A 20,084-nucleotide genomic window follows, 5' to 3' on the forward strand; every position below is an offset into this window, starting at 1 on the left:
AAGGAGGAGAAGAAGAGAGGATGGCCCTCTTTTCCTTTAAGAATTGGAGTTTATACGCTGCTGAATTACAAACATGCAGAAAAGGAAGCAGCAAAACTCCAATTGATATCCCTGGCTTCTATTCCAAACAGACTTTATGATCCAAAAAAGACTGCTTTCATTGCCTTGGAACAGGCCAAGCTGTCAAAGGTTGTTCATCAAGAAGACCAGTTTGACGACCTGTTCATGAGTGCCGATTCAATAAGCCAAGTCAGACAACTCGCTTCACTGAGATATGAAGATGTGGAGTTAACTGAATTTAATAAACTTAGAAAGCAAAGGTTGCAAACTTTGCCTCTAGATTTATTATCCACAACCCCAACATCTTCCTCAAGCGAGTCTGGTCAGCAGCAAATACACCTATCTCCTGTTACAACTAAAGAATATGATAGACAACAGGAGGAAAGGCAGAAAAGGGAATTGGAGGAACAGCAGCAAAGAGCACAAGATGAGCAACAGCGGAAGGCATTGGAGGAACAGCAGAGGATTGAACGGGAGAAAGAACAAAGTAAAGCTCACACAGAACAAAGTGAGCAAATCTCTACTGATCCTGAATTAATTAAAGAATGGAACCAATTCGATTCCATTATAAGTGGTAAGGAAGCCTCCAAAGACTCAGACGCCTCTAAGACTCCCAATACTACTTCTTCTCCGGTTCTAGAAGGAACCAGCGGCTCACCCATGGTACAGAATGTAGAGGTAATCACTCAAGACCCATCCGATCAAATTGATCTTCAGGTGGAGGAAATTCCTCCTCTAGACATTTTCTACAGCCCAAAGCATAGAGCCGTTGTAAGGCGCTCAAGGAAAAGGCGAAGGCTTGATCAACCTTCTATTTTGCCTGAGCAAACAATCACGGGCAATGTGGTCTGGAAGGGAGAATTGGATCCCTCTGAAGATCTGACAAAGCTATCGCAATTTGCGGGAGCTTATTCAGCGGCAACTATTGACAAAGCATCCGAAGTAAGTCTTCTTTTGAAGACTAAAGAGCATGAGATATACGCATTACAAGCAGAAGTGATAGAGGCAAGGAATAAGGCAGCGCAGGCAGAGGAACAATTGCTGGCCCAACAACAAGAGAATCATTTGTTAACCCAGCAAATTGAACAACTGAGGATAGACCAAAGTGACATTCAGAAAGCAAAAGAATTGTCAGAGGCATTATCCCAGTTGAAGGCATCGAATGAGCTGATGATACAAGCTAAAGACGAGCAAATAATTCAGCTATCAGCTCAGCTTGAAGGTATTAAGAGCGCCCAGAGTATCAATGATTTCAGAGCAGAGGCAACTCGAATAAACAGCGCACTGATATCTCAAATCAGGATCTTATGCCAACAACTTGTTGAAGCTGAATCACTGTGTGAAACATCTACAGCAGTGTGTGAACAAATCGAGAAAGCCAGAAGTAAGTTGGATCAGGCTGAAGACGATATAACAGAGTATATTGAATGGCAAGACACTCCAGAGGGGCAAGCCGCAAATTTCTCCCGAATCTGTGTAACATACAAGGACATACTCTTCATGGAATGGAACACACAGATGATGAAAGCAGAAAGAGCAGCCTCCAGATGCAAAATGATTGCCAGTAACATGATCAATCTAGTCAATGATACATTGTATCTGGCAAACATGATTTCACAATGCACACCTGGAAACATAACAACGGCAAACATGCTGGAGCACAGGAATTACCCTGATCTGGAGAAACAAGGGCGGTTAATTGCTAGAGTAAATACCTTGACCGCCGATGCATACTGGCTTTTCCTGATTAAACCACATTCTCAAAGGTCGGCTCTTAATTGTCTAACAGATGCTCTCCGATACCTGATTGCCGATATTCAAGATGCCACATATGATGCACAGCTGACTTCACGCCTCAATACTCCACCAGAAGTAGAGCCAATGCTGGCGATATGTCAGCGAAGGAGTAAAGGCAAAGAGACCTCTGACTGAAGCATCGCCGCCGACTGCCGAATCACCAAAATGCAAAATGATATTTGTTAATGCCGATTTAGTTGTTTTTCAGTTTTAGATATTTAGATATTTTAGATTAGCATAATATTTATAGACCCTTTCATTGTTTTGGAAAGGGTCGTAAAATTTTGTAAAAGACTTAAAGGCTGAAGTTTGCACTATTGTGCTTCAGTCTATATTCTTTTTGAAACTCGACCACTGGTTCTTAATTTTACTTGGAAGGCTGTTTTAAGTAAATTGTGCACTATTGTCGTTTGCTTGGAATGCTTTCTGGTCTGAAGGAAGAACCGCGACATAGCGATTAATATATTGGATTGATCAAACAGCTTGCATGGTACTATTATCTGTATCTGTTCTCTTTTCTATTATATGAATTGCTGTGTTATTACTTTTGCTATTGTTGATTACATGTATGCAATATAACAGCAAGTCTGCATTTCATATCACTATTGAATGTTTTGTGATTTGTTATCTCTTTTAATCATGCGCGTAACAATGATATAAATGACTGAGTGCAGTAATTCGCTATTATCGCTCTGCATAACTACTTATGCAGAGCAATCTTAAATGATTTAAACATTTATGCTTATTGTTAGTGTCATCTATATGCCTGCCAGTAAGCCTAAATTATCAAACGCTGTATTCAAATGAATCGATAAGTCCCGGGATTAGCTTATAGTTATTATATTTCTTTTGTAGTTTAGTTATTTATTTATTATCACCTTATATCGTAAATCATTCATCCATCCCGTTTACTTATAATCTTTGGGAAACTGGTCCCATTATCCCCAGTCGGAGCCACTATTCCAAACGGAAAAGGAGCTGCACTAAGTTCCGGACCGGGTGGTTTCCCCGATGTTGTTGCAACGAATTTCGGGGCATCAACATTTTTGGCGCTAGAAGGAGGGCCTTCGACTGTGAATGGCAAGTAGGTCCAAATCTGCAAACCATTCTAAGAGTAATTCTCCCTCCAAATCCTCTTCCCCTTCTCAATCACATGCTGGTTCTCCGGCACACAATCGAGAAAAAGAGGAATCAACCACCACTGCTCATACCCATCATATTTCAGAACATTTAAGTCTTGAATCCCCTGAAGTTCAGTCTCTTATCCATAAACTTCAGAGCTTCTCGATTTCACCTCAGAAATCTGAATTATCACAAAGCAGTGTGACCTCGCAGTTAAACTTATCCCATCCACTTACCAGACTTCAGAGCGAAAAACTCGGTATTGAACCTACTGAGTTCCCTTTACCGAAAAGGAAAAAGGCTAAGAAGATTACTGAAGTATCTGATAGTGAAGATCTTTCTTCCATATCTTCCATCTCAACTCCTCCTCTGCGAAGTCAACCATCCACTCCTCCGTTACACATTGTTGTTCATCAGGGAATAAGTACTACAACATCTCAAGCTACTCTCTCTCCAACAACTTCTTCTCCTCAGTCCTCTGGAATACCAATAGTAGTAACAACTATTATCGCCAGCATAATGGCAGATCCATGGACTACGCCAGGTGCAGTCAATATGCCCGGACCATTACATGATCTACCTGATGCTCCCGAAAAATGGTTGCCTAAATTTAATCCAGATAACGGAACACAAGCTGAAGAACATATTAACAATTTCATGTTAGCAGTTAACTTAAAAGGAGTGACAGAACAAGATGTTGTTGTCAGACTTTTCCCTTATACCCTGCAAGGATCGGCAGGATCCTGGTACTTCTCTTTACCTTCTGGTTCTATTACCAGCTGGACCACATGCCAAGAGCAGTTCCTTACCAAATATGGAGATGACAGGTCTCTGGCGACTTTAATAAACGACCTCTCCAATTTGAGAATAGAGCATAGGGAACCAATAAAGGAGTTTAATGCTCGATTCAACAAACTCCTAAATAAAATCCCCACCGCTTCGAAACCAAGTGAACAAATTAGGAGCGAATGGTACATTACTGCCCTCCCTTCCAATATAGCTATTTTTGTTGACAGGGCTGGCAAACCTACCTTAGCTGAAAATATGAAGGAAGCACTTGCAGTTGAAAAGCGTATTAATGCTCTAGAGAAGAAAGCTGCCTTGGAGGATAGAAAATCCAAAAAAGTTTCATTTAAAGAAGATTCTAAGAAAAAGACCCCAAAGGACCCATACGACATGGAAGGTTTACAAAAGGTCCTTAAAACATTGTCTAATGAAATGGTTGAAATTAAAAAACAGGTGGCCGAAACTTCGAACAAAAGACCATTTAGAACTTTCAAGAAAACTGAAACAAAGCCACCCAATGTTATATCTAATGCAGACTCTGAACAGGAAGAAGAAGAAGAGGAATCAACCTCTCAAACGGATGATGAAGAAGAAGTAGTTGAGTGTCACGGCATGTGGGATTTCATACTCCCAAATTCTGACACCGAGAATCAAGAAGAAGCTTTTCCTGTTACTACAAGAAGTAAAATCGCTTCTGAACCTACTCAAACAACTACAAAAAAGAGGAGTGCAGGTGCTGCCACACCAAAAGAAAAAGTTCTTCCAAAGAAGTCTCCGGTAGCAGCCCCTCAAAACCAGCCTCCAATTTCTAACTCTCCTTCAACATCCAAGACACTAGTGGTATCTGACTCCATGGAATATAATATTGTTGATGATATGAAAAAGACTAAGGCAAACATAACCATGTTTGAACTAAGTAAGTTAAAACATCAGCAGAAATTGCTCCTAAGAGAATTTAACGCTGTCCCCTCTTCTCCTCTTCCCAGTTCAAAAGCTGCTAATGATTCAGGACAACCCCCTCCAGATATGGTCGAAGCTACCGATTCGGTTCTGATCGGAGATAGATCCAATTCTCATACCCCACCTTTCTTGCTCACCTATGAAATCTATAATCGAAATCTGCATAACTGTTTAATTGATTCAGGGGCTTCATCTAATATTATGCCAGCTTCAGTTTGTTCTAAACTGAACATAGAACCCCAGAAGTCCGCAATTCATATTGTACAGTTAGACAGAACCAAAGTGCAGGTTATAGGAGAAATTAATTCCATGACTATCAGGTTGTCTGCTGATCCCAGAATAGTACAGAGAATATATATTTTGATTGCTGACATACCTGAATTCTATGGTTTAATTTTGAGCAGAGATTGGTCTGAGAAACTGCATGGATACATTTCCACGGATTGGTCACATATGTGGCTCCCCTACAAGGGTAAGCCAAATCAAATAAGGATCGACCGTGAGAAACACATGACTCACACAGTAACCGATTTCGAACAAGAAAACCAGCCTGTGGCCTTCAACAACAACATTTTGGGAAATTATTCCTCAGAATCATTCTTTGGCAACTTTGTTGCCCAATCTTCCCCTTTTTCAGTTAACCATTGTACATCTCAAGTAGAAAATTTTTCACAAACCAATTTATCCAAATGCTTCAACGCAAATCAAAAAGATGTAAATATTTTTGTTGATTCTCCTTTATTTTGGTCTTTGTATTTTGATGGCTCTAAGTCCAGTGAGGGCTCAGGAGCAGGTTGCATTTTGGTTAGTCCGCAAGGCGAAAAAACAATGCTATCCTGTCGATTAGAATTTGAATGCACCAATAACACGGCCGAATACGAAGCTTTAGTGCAGGGACTATATAAGGCAATTGACCTTAAAGTCCAATATATAAAAGTATTCGGCGATAGTGAGATCATTGTTAAACAGGTAAGAAATACAATTCATTGCCTTTCAAGCCACCTTAAGCATTATCAATCGCTAGTGCAAGATCTTACTTTGCATTTCTCAGCATTCAACATTTCTTCAATTCCAAGATCACAAAACTCAGCAGCTGATTTACTAGCCAACGTAGCTTCCAAACTCCTCCCTTCCGAAGACTATAGCCTTGATAGATTTTCTATAGAATTAATTTTTAGACCTTCAGTTCCCGATAACATCACTAACTGGAGGGTTTTCAACCATGACGAGGACATCTTGCAATTCTTAACCTCTGAAAAGTCTTATGACAATCAAATCATTGAAGAGCATGACCATGATTCTCAAATGAAAGAAACATCTCAAGATAACGCGATTCCTAAGCCTGTAGTAAAGCTCGAAGACCTTTATGACATTAAAGATAGGTTCAAACCTGTAATTAATGCAAAACTCCAAAGCTCTACTCTTAGGTTTGAATCGATCAATTTGGGAACAGATCAAGCTCCTCAAAATATCAACTTAGGACTAGGACTTTCTATAGAAGAAAAGGAAGCATTCATCAAACTCTTAAGGAAAAACAAGCAAGTTTTTGCTTGGAAGTATGACGACCTCAAGACATATGATACATCTATCATACAACATACTATTCCTATGCTTCCCGATCAAAAACCTATCCAGCAGAAGTTAAGAAAAATACACCCGAATTTGGAGAGCCAAATAAAGTCGGAACTTAATAAGCTTCTAAAAGCTAAGATTATCTTCCCTGTCCGACACTCAAACTGGGTCTCCAATATGGTACCAGTCAGGAAGAAAAACGGCGACATTCGAATCTGTATTGATTTCAGAAACTTGAATAAGGCAAGCTTGAAAGATAATTTCCCACTGCCTACCATGGAACAAATCCTCCAATCGGTAGCAGGATCTGAATTAATGTCCTTTCTCGACGGTTTCTCAGGATATAATCAAGTGTTGGTCCATCCTGATGACCAACTAAAGACTACATTCAGGACAAAATGGGGAACTTATGCATATCAAAAGATGCCTTTTGGACTCATAAATGCAGGAGCGACATTCCAAAGAGCCATGGATACAGCCTTTAGAGGGTTAATTAACCGGACAGTAGTCGTCTACCTCGATGATATTACTGTGTATTCTAAAAAGAGATATAACCACTTGCATGATTTAAAACAGATTTTTCAACGATGCAAAACATATGGTATCTCTCTCAACCCGAAAAAGTCTTTCTTTGCTCTCAACCAGGGTAAGCTTCTAGGGTTTATTGTATCTAAAGATGGCATTTATGTAGATCCTGATCGAATTAAGGAAATTTCTGAAATTCCTTTTCCGCACAACAAAAAATCGATGCAGTCGTTTCTAGGGCAGATTAATTTCGTTAAACGATTTGTTCCAGATTTTTCACAGATTGTACTACCACTACAAACGATGATTAAAAGGAATTCAACCTTCAGATGGGGATTAGAGGAAAAGCAAGCTTTTAATGATATTAAGCAATCAATAATCAATGTCCCAGCTCTGAATACTCCAAATCTTTCTAATCATTTTATATTATATACCATTGCATCCGACTTATCTTACGCAGCAGTGCTCACCCAGTTGAATGATGACAATTTGGAAGCGCCCATCTCGTTCTTCAGTTCAAACTTTCAAGGCGCCGAATTAAACTATTCCGATATTGAGAAACAAGCTTTTGCTGTCTTTAAAGCAGTCAAACATTATCGACCCTTTCTTTTAAAAACCCATACTAAAGTGATAGTTCCTTTCTCAGCAGTTAGGCAACTATTAATCCAAAAGGAATTGGGAGAAAAGAGGGCAAATTGGGTCGCAGCTCTCCAAGAATATGATCTACAAATAAAGCCAGCAAAGTTTGTTAAAGGTCAAGGTTTTTGCAGGATATTAGCAGGAGCATCAAACATTCCGGAATCAAGTGATACAGAGCAAACCCAAGAAGTTAATCAGCTAAGTATTCCTGATTCCGAATCTCAATATGCAGATCTGATCTTTTATTTAAAGAATGGTTATGCACCTACCAATTTGTCCTACAAAAACAAAAGAGCCATTAGATTGAAAGCTAAGAGTTTTTCCATTATTGGCGATGTGCTCTTCAGAAGAAACTATGATTCTGTCCTATTAAGATGCCTTGAGAAACCTGAAGCTCAAAAGGTTTTGCAGGAGCTACACGACGGACCAGCAGGAGGACATTTCGGAGCTGATACAACAGCTCATAAAATCATTCATGCTGGATACTATTGGCCTACTTTGTTTAAGGACACTCACGAATATGTAAGGAAATGCATCAAATGCCAAACTGCCAGTGGAAGACAACAAAAACCAGCTTTCCCTTTGCAACCAATCAACATTGAACAGCCTTTTGAACAATGGGGATTGGACATCATTGGAGAAATTAATCCTTCTTCTTCCAAGCAGCACAAATATATTCTTACAGCAACTGATTACTTTACAAAGTGGGTAGAAGCAGTTCCGTTAAAGACAACAAACTCTGAGGCGATCATTGAATTTATAGATCAGTTCATCATTACCAGGTTTGGTGTTCCAAACGCTCTTGTCTTTGATAATGCTTCTTACTTCTCAGGTAATGCAATGATTGATTTCGCTATCAAAAGGGGATTTAAATTAAAGTATTCTGCTAATTACTATCCTCAGGGTAATGGCCTAGCAGAATCAACTAATAAAAACCTGATCAAAATCATTAAGCGAACAATCGAAGAGAATCATAAGAATTGGCATAAATCCTTGGTATTTGCATTATGGGCTGATAGGATAACACAGAAAGCTTCCATAGGGACCTCTCCGTTTAATCTTGTCTATGGAAAAGAAGCAATCGTACCAACCAATCTTCTTTTTCCATCTCTAGCCCTAGTGCAATTTATTGACGAAACTCCTTCTTCCTCTATCCAGTTTAGATATGATCAAATTCTTAAACTTGAAGAAGAAAGGGAAAAAGCCAAGGTTACACACGCTAAACATCAGCAAGTCATTAAAGCATCTTTTGATCTGGCCTCATCTAGTCCTAAACAATTCCAAGTCGGAGATCTAGTCCTGAAATGGGACAAAGCCCATGAAGACAAAGGTAAACATTCCAAATTTCAAAAAATGTGGCTCGGACCATTTCAGATCTGTGAAAAAGTAGGCCATTCCACTTTTATACTGCAAAATCTATCAGGGGTGAGGGATTCTCTCCCTTTCAATGGTCTGATCTTGAAGAAATTCTTTAATTGAGGAGGTAACCCCTTCTCTATGTAGTTTGATAGTTTTTATATAGTTTGTAGGATTTGTAGAAATAAGGACGTGGGACATCTTCCATTGACCTTTCGCTGTAATTAAAAGTTGTCTCGCCACCGCACTATTAATATTTACTTTTGGATAATAGCGTCTTAAACCAAGAAAGATCATTTCTAGGAAATTAGATATCTTTTTATTCTGAACATCACAGTCTAACTTTTGTAAACTTCACTCTGAACGAAGTTCTATGAGTCATCTTGGGTTTTCAAAATAAGTCTCCAAAGGTTATCTATATTAAAAGAGGAGCTAATCCATCTTCAGCATCTTTAACTCTTAAACCTGTCATCCATTTACTCTTAAGAAGATAGTTGTTCATCCCATTCACTAAAATTTTATGATTTCTCAGAGTGTAATTCTAAAATATAAAAGATCAAAGATAAGAGGTCTTATTACAAGCCTGCTTACCATGTTCATAGGAAAATAATTTAACTGACATTACCAAAACTGCATACCAAACAGGGTAATGGCTTGAAATTTCAAGACAAGGGGTCTCATCACGAGCCAGCTTGTTCAGTTTGATTACTACCCGTGAATGGCATTGTCGTTATCTGGACACCAAACCAGGACAATGGCTTTTATCTTAAGCAAAGAAGAAAGTGAAATTCAAAAAATACAAAAATATCTTTTGAATTCATTCTATTTAGTCACACTCTTAAGTGAATGGAACAATGGACAATGACATGGTTAAAAGGTAACCCTGCCGAGACTATGAACGTTTGCTGGCAGCAGAGGCTCTACCTGTGACAGAGGAGTTTATTTTAAAAAGCTGATATGGAGAAGTTTTCTATTTTACTTTTATGAACCAATAAGGACTTGTTTTAAAACTCAAAGTGTGTTTATAAAAAGAGGAAGTCAAATGAAGAAACCTGTATTATTCAGAATCAATAGACATCTAGTTATATTAGAAGTTTCCTTTCTCTATAAAGATTCTATTTGAAAAGGTGTAAGTATATTTATTAGTCCAGAGATAACTGGTTCTACCAGCGAATCGCCAATTGTTGTGCCCTACAACAACCCCCCATTTCATAACATTTTTATCACAAACAATTAACATATGAAATGGGTCCCTTTTAAAAATTTTAATTGGCATTAATGAATTTGTTCGAAAAAGGTATGATAATCAAATGAATTTGTTAACAAAAGCCTTTTTGAACAAATAATAAGCAATTTTTGGTTAAGTCCGAAAAAGCAATCGCAAGACCGTTTGCTACCTTGGTTCTTTCCGATGCGATATCGCTATCGGCCATCGGCGATAGCCAATGCACACACAGAAAAAGCACACATCTTTTCCCCGATGCGACACGATATCGGTGATCAAAAATCGGCGCTGCCTCTTATGAAAAGTCTTTTAAGCCTCGACCCGATGCGATATCGCTATCGGTAGTCGGCAGAATCCCATACATCTTCATAAGACGTTCAGATCTTTTTCCCGATGCGATGTGATATCGCTATCGGTAGTCGGTAAATCAATTGATATGCATTTAGGGATTATGTTCGCGCGCTAATATGATACAATGTCGCAATCGGCATTCGCCAAGATCTCTCCCAAATGATAATGTCACTCACACTCCCGATGCGATGCGATGACGCTTAATGATGACCAGAACTCCTAAAAAAAGGTGATTATTTCAAAGCATTAAAGTTATATTTAAATCCGATTTGACAAAAGCACAAATTTCAAAATGCCGTTAAGTAAAGAGATAAGGTAATGCATGCGTATTTAAAGCTTTGCCCCTTCGAATTAACGAGCAATTACGATTAGACCTTTGAAGAAATCTATTGCACGCTTTAAGGGGTCATTCGGTTTAATAACTTAAGTAATGGTCATTTATGGAGCTGCAGGCTGTAAAATCACCATCATTGCATCTGCGGTGCCCTCTCAAATCATTAGATCCGCAGCCACTTTTAGAATTAATCTCACCACGCTTCAAGTTATATATCTATCCCGTTATGGATCGTCATTGTTATTTCTTTGTTACGATTTCTCTTGCATTTGTGTAGAATTCAACCGAGAGAAGTCTGAATATGATGGGAAAGAAGTTCAAAAAGGTGGCAGGTTCTACTCCGACACCTGTCTCAGGCCAAGCTGCTATGGTTTCAAAGAAAGGCTTAATCTCAGATACTACATGCACTGGTCTTCCTGGTACTACATGGCAAGGTACATACAATTTGCTAGAAGCAGAACAACCAGAAAAGACAGTAACGGAGGCTAGTGTGGATGAACTAAGAAAGTCTGAGGCAACTCTTAAAGATTTGGCTGACTCCTTTCTGCACAGAATAGCAGCCAGAGAACAAGTCTTGCCTTATACTGATGTGGTACGTTGGGCAATTGAAGAAATTACTCTCACTGATAGAACCTTCCATACTAAGGATGGAAGGATTTTCGGTTCCTTCAAGCCTGATGACTTGAGACGGATGTATCATTTGCCTCAACCCGAGCTAGTCTATAATAGAGCCTTTTTGGAAAAATTCGCGAAGGAGAATGAATCACCATCCGAACCTCTCCGAGATTGGAGGCAGAATCCAGCTAAACACAAGCATGATATGTCGGGTAAGTACTCCAATGCTTCTTTGGCTTCACCTTATTGCTACGCCGGGATTATGATGTGTAGATTGTGGGGATTTCATGACTCTGCAAATATTCATATTGATATGGTTCCTTTAATGGAAGCGGCCGTCAATAGTATAATCATGGATTGGGCCACTATTTTGTCTGATAAATTGGTCATAGCTATTCGTGAGTTTAGGGCCAAAACCAGAGTCACTGAGAGAAAAATCCCACCCTTCTATTACTCTGCTTACATTATGGATACCCTTTGTTTTAATTCTGAGTTTCCTGTCCTTGGTTGGAGATGGACAACCCATGACCCAACACCCATTCACTTGTACCATCGGAAATTGTGGAAACCCTCCCACAAAGACCATCTATATCAAATTTGCAATGGTTTTATGGTTCCCGTTCACTATTCTATTTTTTACAGACCTATCCCTAGAATTTCCTATGAAGCTTCTTTTGATCTCCCAGCCGTAGCCCATTGGTTCGGCGAAGAGCATTTTACCTATATTAGAGTTTTTGGAAGCAAGGCTAGGCCACATGTCCTCCCCCTGTACGTCCCAGATAAACTATTAGCCCGGGAAATCTCCTACCAGATTATGTCTGAGAGTGTCACACAAACTCTCAAGGAGGAGAAGAAGAGAGGATGGCCCTCTTTTCCTTTAAGAATTGGAGTTTATACGCTGCTGAATTACAAACATGCAGAAAAGGAAGCAGCAAAACTCCAATTGATATCCCTGGCTTCTATTCCAAACAGACTTTATGATCCAAAAAAGACTGCTTTCATTGCCTTGGAACAGGCCAAGCTGTCAAAGGTTGTTCATCAAGAAGACCAGTTTGACGACCTGTTCATGAGTGCCGATTCAATAAGCCAAGTCAGACAACTCGCTTCACTGAGATATGAAGATGTGGAGTTAACTGAATTTAATAAACTTAGAAAGCAAAGGTTGCAAACTTTGCCTCTAGATTTATTATCCACAACCCCAACATCTTCCTCAAGCGAGTCTGGTCAGCAGCAAATACACCTATCTCCTGTTACAACTAAAGAATATGATAGACAACAGGAGGAAAGGCAGAAAAGGGAATTGGAGGAACAGCAGCAAAGAGCACAAGATGAGAAACAGCGGAAGGCATTGGAGGAACAACAGAGGATTGAACGGGAGAAAGAACAAAGTAAAGCTCACACAGAACAAAGTGAGCAAATCTCTACTGATCCTGAATTAATTAAAGAATGTAACCAATTCGATTCCATTATAAGTGGTAAGGAAGCCTCCAAAGACTCAGACGCCTCTAAGACTCCCAATACTACTTCTTCTCCGGTTCTAGAAGGAACCAGCGGCTCACCCATGGTACAGAATGTAGAGGTAATCACTCAAGACCCATCCGATCAAATTGATCTTCAGGTGGAGGAAATTCCTCCTCTAGACATTTTCTACAGCCCAAAGCATAGAGCCGTTGTAAGGCGCTCGAGGAAAAGGCGAAGGCTTGATCAACCTTCTATTTTGCCTGAGCAAACAATCACGGGCAATGTGGTCTGGAAGGGAGAATTGGATCCCTCTGAAGATCTGACAAAGCTATCGCAATTTGCGGGAGCTTATTCAGCGGCAACTATTGACAAAGCATCCGAAGTAATTCTTCTTTTGAAGACTAAAGAGCATGAGATATACGCATTACAAGCAAAAGTGATAGAGGCAAGGAATAAGGCAGCGCAGGCAGAGGAACAACTGCTGGCCCAACAACAAGAGAATCATTTGTTAACCCAGCAAATTGAACAACTGAGGATAGACCAAAGTAACATTCAGAAAGCAAAAGAATTGTCAGAGGCATTATCCCAGTTGAAGGCATCGAATGAGCTGATGATACAAGCTAAAGACGAGAAAATAATTCAGCTATCAGCTCAGCTTGAAGGTATTAAGAGCGCCCAGAGTATCAATGATTTCAGAGCAGAGGCAACTCGAATAAACAGCGCACTGATATCTCAAATCAGGATCTTATGCCAACAACTTGTTGAAGCTGAATCACTGTGTGAAACATCTACAGCAGTGTGTGAACAAATCGAGAAAGCCAGAAGTAAGTTGGATCAGGCTGAAGACGATATAACAGAGTATATTGAATGGCGAGACACTCCAGAGGGGCAAGCCGCAAATTTCTCCCAAATCTGTGTAACATACAAGGACATACTCTTCATGGAATGGAACACACAGATGATGAAAGCAGAAAGAGCAGCCTCCAGATGCAAAATGATTGCCAGTAACATGATCAATCTAGTCAATGATACATTGTATCTGGCAAACATGATTTCACAATGCACACCTGGAAACATAACAACGGCAAACATGCTGGAGCACAGGAATTACCCTGATCTGGAGAAACAAGGGCGGTTAATTGCTGGAGTAAATACCTTGACCGCCGATGCATACTGGCTTTTCCTGATTAAACCACATTCTCAAAGGTCGGCTCTTAATTGTCTAACAGATGCTCTCCGATACCTGATTGCTGATATTCAAGATGCCACATATGATGCACAGCTGACTTCACGCCTCAATACTCCACCAGAAGTAGAGCCAATGCTGGCGATATGTCAGCGAAGGAGTAAAGGCAAAGAGACCTCTGACTGAAGCATCGCCGCCGACTGCCGAATCACCAAAATGCAAAATGATATTTGTTAATGCCGATTTAGTTGTTTTTCAGTTTTAGATATTTAGATATTTTAGATTAGCATAGTATTTATAGACCCTTTCATTGTTTTGGAAAGGGTCGTAAAATTTTGTAAAAGACTTAAAGGCTGAAGTTTGCACTATTGTGCTTCAGTCTATATTCTTTTTGAAACTCGACCACTGGTTCTTAATTTTACTTGGAAGGTTGTTTTAAGTAAATTGTGCACTATTGTCGTTTGCTTGGAATGCTTTCTGGTCTGAAGGAAGAACCGCGACATAGCGATTAATATATTGGATTGATCAAACAGCTTGCATGGTACTATTATCTGTATCTGTTCTCTTTTCTATTATATGAATTGCTGTGTTATTACTTTTGCTATTGTTGATTACATGTATGCAATATAACAACAAGTCTGCATTTCATATCACTATTGAATGTTTTGTGATTTGTTATCTCTTTTAATCATGCGCGTAACAATGATATAAATGACTGAGTGCAGTAATTCGCTATTATCGCTTTGCATAACTACTTATGCAGAGCAATCTTAAATGATTTAAACATTTATGCTTATTGTTAGTGTCATCTATATGCCTGCCAGTAAGCCTAAATTATCAAACGCTGTATTCAAATGAATCGATAAGTCCCGGGATTAGCTTATAGTTATTATATTTCTTTTGTAGTTTAGTTATTTATTTATTATCACCTTATATCGTAAATCATTCATCCATCCCGTTTACTTATAATCTTTGGGAAACTGGTCCCATTATCCCCAGTCGGAGCCACTATTCCAAACGGAAAAGGAGCTGCACTAAGTTCCGGACCGGGTGGTTTCCCCGATGTTGTTGCAACGAATTTCGGGGCATCAACAGAAGGGCACGACTGGAGGAATTCTAGCATTGACATGGGGGTAGGTGATTGTGCCAAGTCTTCTACTATAATGTATGTATGGGAAGCTTGGTTAGAAGCAGCATTACGTCGTAATGGTCCCTTTGGGATCTTAGGAATGGCCTCAACTTTGGGTTGAGGGATCTGTAAAGGACCATTTGGTGTCATAAGAGGCTTAGCAGACACTTTGGTTTGGGACTCAGCAGCAGATGAAGTGGAGGGCTTGTCATATTGAAACGACCAAGTTTGGAGGTTGATATTGAAGGGGTTAACCTCATCAGAGTTCATCATCAGGATCTGGTAGTCACTGGGACCAGAAGGTTGGGGGAGGTGGGCTGCTTGACCTTGTTGGGGTTGAGCAGTAACAAATCCTTGCTAAGGGAAAGGATTTGTGAGCACGGCTGGTTGAGGAGGCGCAAAATTCTGAGACGATTGTTGACCTCGAGAAGCTGCTTGAGCTTCCATAGTTGGCACATCTAGGGTAAAAGGTGAAACTCATGTGTATAGTGGTCATGTACACCACAACATGAACAAGGCTTATTCGTATGAATAACCTTGCTTTGCATGAGCTGGCCGCCCTGTTGCTAGTTGTTGGTGTTAGGTTGATTCCCCTAGGCTTCACTAGGCTAGTTACCTTGGTTACCTTGGTTACCCTTGTTACCCTTCCCTTTATTCTTGTTCTTCAAATTTTGGGGATTGGTATCACTCTGTTGTGCAAACACCTGACCCTGAGGGGGTGGTGGCTGCTGGGGCTGAGGATGCATGGGAGGCTGCGATGCTAATGCTTGAGGGGCTGGAGCGCTAGGCTATGTATAAGAAGGTGCAACAGTTTAGTAGATGAGTTGGGGACCTCGAAACATGTTGCTAGAAGGATGGGCATAAATGTTGGAGGAACTGGTGTCCCCCTGAGGGTAGCCATAACCCTGAGTGTATGGAGAAGAATGTGAAAGGGATCCAGTGATACCTTTTGTGGCGTGAGATGCCCCTGGTGCATTAGCATTGCCAGGATGAGAGAGGTCTAGAATAATGGTATAGACATAACCTGATTGAGCATAAATCAGATCATATCTCAAAGCAGTTTGGAGAGCTTCTTCCTCGGTATGAGGAAAATGGGACGTGACATCTTTCCCAATGGGGGATAAAAGGCTCTTGAGAAACCAATATAGATAATCATGGTCTTCGAAAGGCGGGGCATGACATGTGATCCTTCTTTGATGCCACTCTTGAAAATGGTCAGAAAGGCGAGTGGCGGAGGATTGAGGGAATGTGGTCAAAAGCTTAGTACTAGTGTCGTACCGTAGAGGTAACCGAAAATAGGACAAGAACACTTTAGCAAGTGTCGTGAAAACGGAATGAGAGGCTGCAGGTTGGTCTACATACCATTTTGCAGTGTCTCGAGTGAGCATGCGTTGGAAGATCCAAAGACGAATGGAGTCATCGGTTATGGAGTTGGACGAGCACCACATGTGGAAGGATCGAACATGGTTGGTAGGATCCTCTCCAGTAATACCCTCGAACTTTGGAATGTCTAAGGGAAGCTTATTTCGCATGGAGGGCCGACCAGCATCTTGGTTTATGGGGTTGTTTATCAATTGGTTAAGATCCGGTAGACTTAACCCAGCCATAAAGAGGAGTCATTTATCAACTGGTTAAGATCCGGTAGACTTAACCCAACCATAAAGGGGATCATGGGGGCTGCTGGAATGGTTCTTGAGACTATTCCTCCTGATGTGAACACTGGTATAGCACCGGAGGCACCACTAGATTGGTGTCCTTTACCTGCTGTGGGTCCAGAAATGGTGACAATATGCGGTGAAGGAGGTTTGGAATCAGATGAGGAATCAAGAGAAGAGTCAAGATGGGGACTCAGAGGGCTATGAATTATAATCCGATGGGGAGGAGTAATATGCCCAAATGGAAACTGAGGTTGAAGGCCTAATATCTCCATGACTCATGCATTTGTGGTGCATTGATGGAAGGACACATAGAACATAGAAATGGTGAAGGGAGATCAACAATATATCTTCTATCTTTGATGCAGTGAGATAAATTTATTAAGTTAAGTCTTGTCTTGACGGTGTAAACCAAGTTCCCTTCGCTTAAGGTGTGCTTGTGTGTGCAAGTGTACTAATTGATTAAGCCCAGATCGTGTTTGTAAAAAAGAAAAAAGCTTGCTATAAATAAACTAAAATACATAACATAAAATAAACAACAAAACAATTGACTAAACCCCACCCAGGCTGCGTTTTCAAACATTGTACTGCTAGGTGGCTAAATCGATGGAAAATACACTAAAACAGTCAAGAGATCTGAATATCGATGTGACTGGGATCAAGTGACTCTAAGTTGCTGGAAAGTGGTGCTGCAACAAAAAAACACCAGAGGGGAAGATCACTACAAAAAGATAGGGAGATGGGTGAAACACCTACGGAAACTGATGGGACCCTAATGGAATGACCAAACAAGTTTGCATGTGAAACTATGGATGGTAGCAACCTATCTAATCAGATATGAAACAAGGGGTTACAGATTTGGAAAATGTGGCTGAAAGTGCTGCAGAAACTCAGACTTCTCACTCAGCTAAACTCCTCCTAGAAAGGCAGAAGTGTACTAGAAGCCGTAAAGGAGGCTAAATTCGACTTCGACAAGTAAAACAAAATGTATCAAGGCCTAAGAGGGATGAGAGAGAGGTCAAACACCCAGAAGACAACTCTCAACAAAACCCAGAAACAGATTTGAGAAAAACCCTAAAACCCAGATATCACAGGTTCTGCCTGTTTTTTGATGAAATCACACTTTTTGGGCAGAAAGTTGCATTCTGGAGGCCAAATCGCACCTTTTGGGCTAAAAACTATGATTTATGTTCCAAGACTCTCAATCTGCAAATTTCAGAAAAAAGTGCCGCCTTTGTCGCGGCTGGTTCCTATGACCTGCAAAAACGACTAGAAAGCTTACGGAAGTCAGAAATTTATCAGATCTAGGGTTAAAACACTAGGAAACATTAATAGAAGAGAAAAAAGAGGAAACCCTAAGCTGAAAATCAAAGGTCACCCAGGTTTCTGGATATGAAGTATAAAACCCAGCAGAGTCGCCAATTTGTTATTGGAGACCCAAGTTTTTGAATTGGAGTTATTCCCGAGTGGAGTCACCAATTTATTAGAGTGTTTTCTTCTCAATGATGTACGAAAAGAACCCACTTAAGATCGTGGATGACAAACGATCTCAACAATAGAAATGACTGCTAACATTGTAGATCTGTAGCTATTGATAGAAACAAAAGCTACCAAAATCCTGATCTATGCTGCAATCATAGTTAAACGGTAAAATGAAGAGTAATAACCCCAAAACATCCAATGGAAACCAGATTTATAAAGAATGATTTTATTATACCACCTGTGAAGGTAACAATTATATGTTACTAACCCCCTCTACGGGATGGGTTCTTGGCAATCCTTAAACGCTTTCAAATTCTGTAGAGTCTCTCTCCTCTATAATGCATAAACCCAACAAAAATATGGTGTGCGACAATGAAAATAATCAAAGTTACAACAGTGAGTGCAACAATGAAAATAATCAAAAGTGAATAATGAATGGAAAACCCTCCTATTTATAACAAAATATTGAGTTATCCTCGAATAATGAGCAATAATAAAATATTATTGATCCCATTCTTGGAATTACCACTTGGAATATTTTATTATATTTGTTTAGGAGGGAAAAAGTATTTAAACTTTTATTTAGAAATAATAAATAAATAAATGATTTATTTATTATCTCAAGGAATTAGTTAAGGAATAATAAACAAATAATGATTTATTTAATTGTTCTTAAGGGATTTAGTCAAACTTAATAAAGAATAGTAATTAATTAATGATTAATTAGTTATTCTTAGAGAAAAACAGGATAAATAATGATTTAGATGTTTATTTTTCATCATTGGTGTGTGGTCTAAAATGCGGATGCAAATTAGAGTTTAATTTAATGTTAAACCGGGAAGGTAAACTTAGAAGTGCTTATCTAAAATATATAGATCTAGAAAGATTCCTAATTTGTCCAAGATCTTAAAGTCCCCTTACAAGAACATATTCATTAAGATCTCTTCCAACATTATAACATCTAATAAGAAATTAAAAGCTGCAATGAAATAAACGTAGATCTAATAATTGTATGAGATCTTACGGTTCTCTTATAAGAACACCTTCAAATAAGATTCTTCCAATATTAGAACATTTAACAAAACTTGAAAGTTGAAATCAAACAAAAACAAAAAATAAATTATAAACAAATAAGCATGCAAGTGAGGCCATGGGGGCCCTCCATAACTCCACAAGCACACCACTTCAATGGAGACTCAGATGTAGAAGCAAAATTGAAGTATGATCCTTTACTCCAAAATTCTAAGATTACAAAAACTTCCAGATTACAAATGGAGGAGATTGTACTCCTATTTATACAATGGGATGAGTAACAAACTCATAATGATCATCCACTAATCTACTTTCCCATTATTACAAAATATGATCCCACAAATCTCTCAAGCATTTTTAACTACTTTCCCATTATTACAAAATATGATCCCTTTGAATCCTCCATAAATCTCTCACATATCTTGGATAAGATATGCCAACCAAATCCTCCATGATCTTCTCCTTAGGAATAGGATAAGATATGCCAACCAAATCCTCCATGATTTTCTCCTTAGGAATAGGATAAGATATGCCAACCAAATCCTCCATGATTTTCTCCTTAGGAATAGGCTTGCATAATTATCTCCTTAATATGGTGGAGGAGATATTAATTCTTCACATATTTCCTACACATCACAAAACTCACATATCCTTGAGATATATATAAAAATATGTATATTTTCTAATATTTAATCATAAATTCACTTGTAATACAAAAATGAATAAAATGGAAAATAAGAAGGTGAAACCCAAATGTATTTATGAAAATGATATGATAAAAGGTTAATGGGATGATG

The sequence above is a fragment of the Pinus tabuliformis genome, chromosome 4_1 (genome assembly GCF_031772625.1).
Source record: "Pinus tabuliformis cultivar Carrire ecotype Pingquan chromosome 4_1, CPIR1, whole genome shotgun sequence".
Classification (NCBI taxonomy): domain Eukaryota; kingdom Viridiplantae; phylum Streptophyta; class Pinopsida; order Pinales; family Pinaceae; genus Pinus; species Pinus tabuliformis.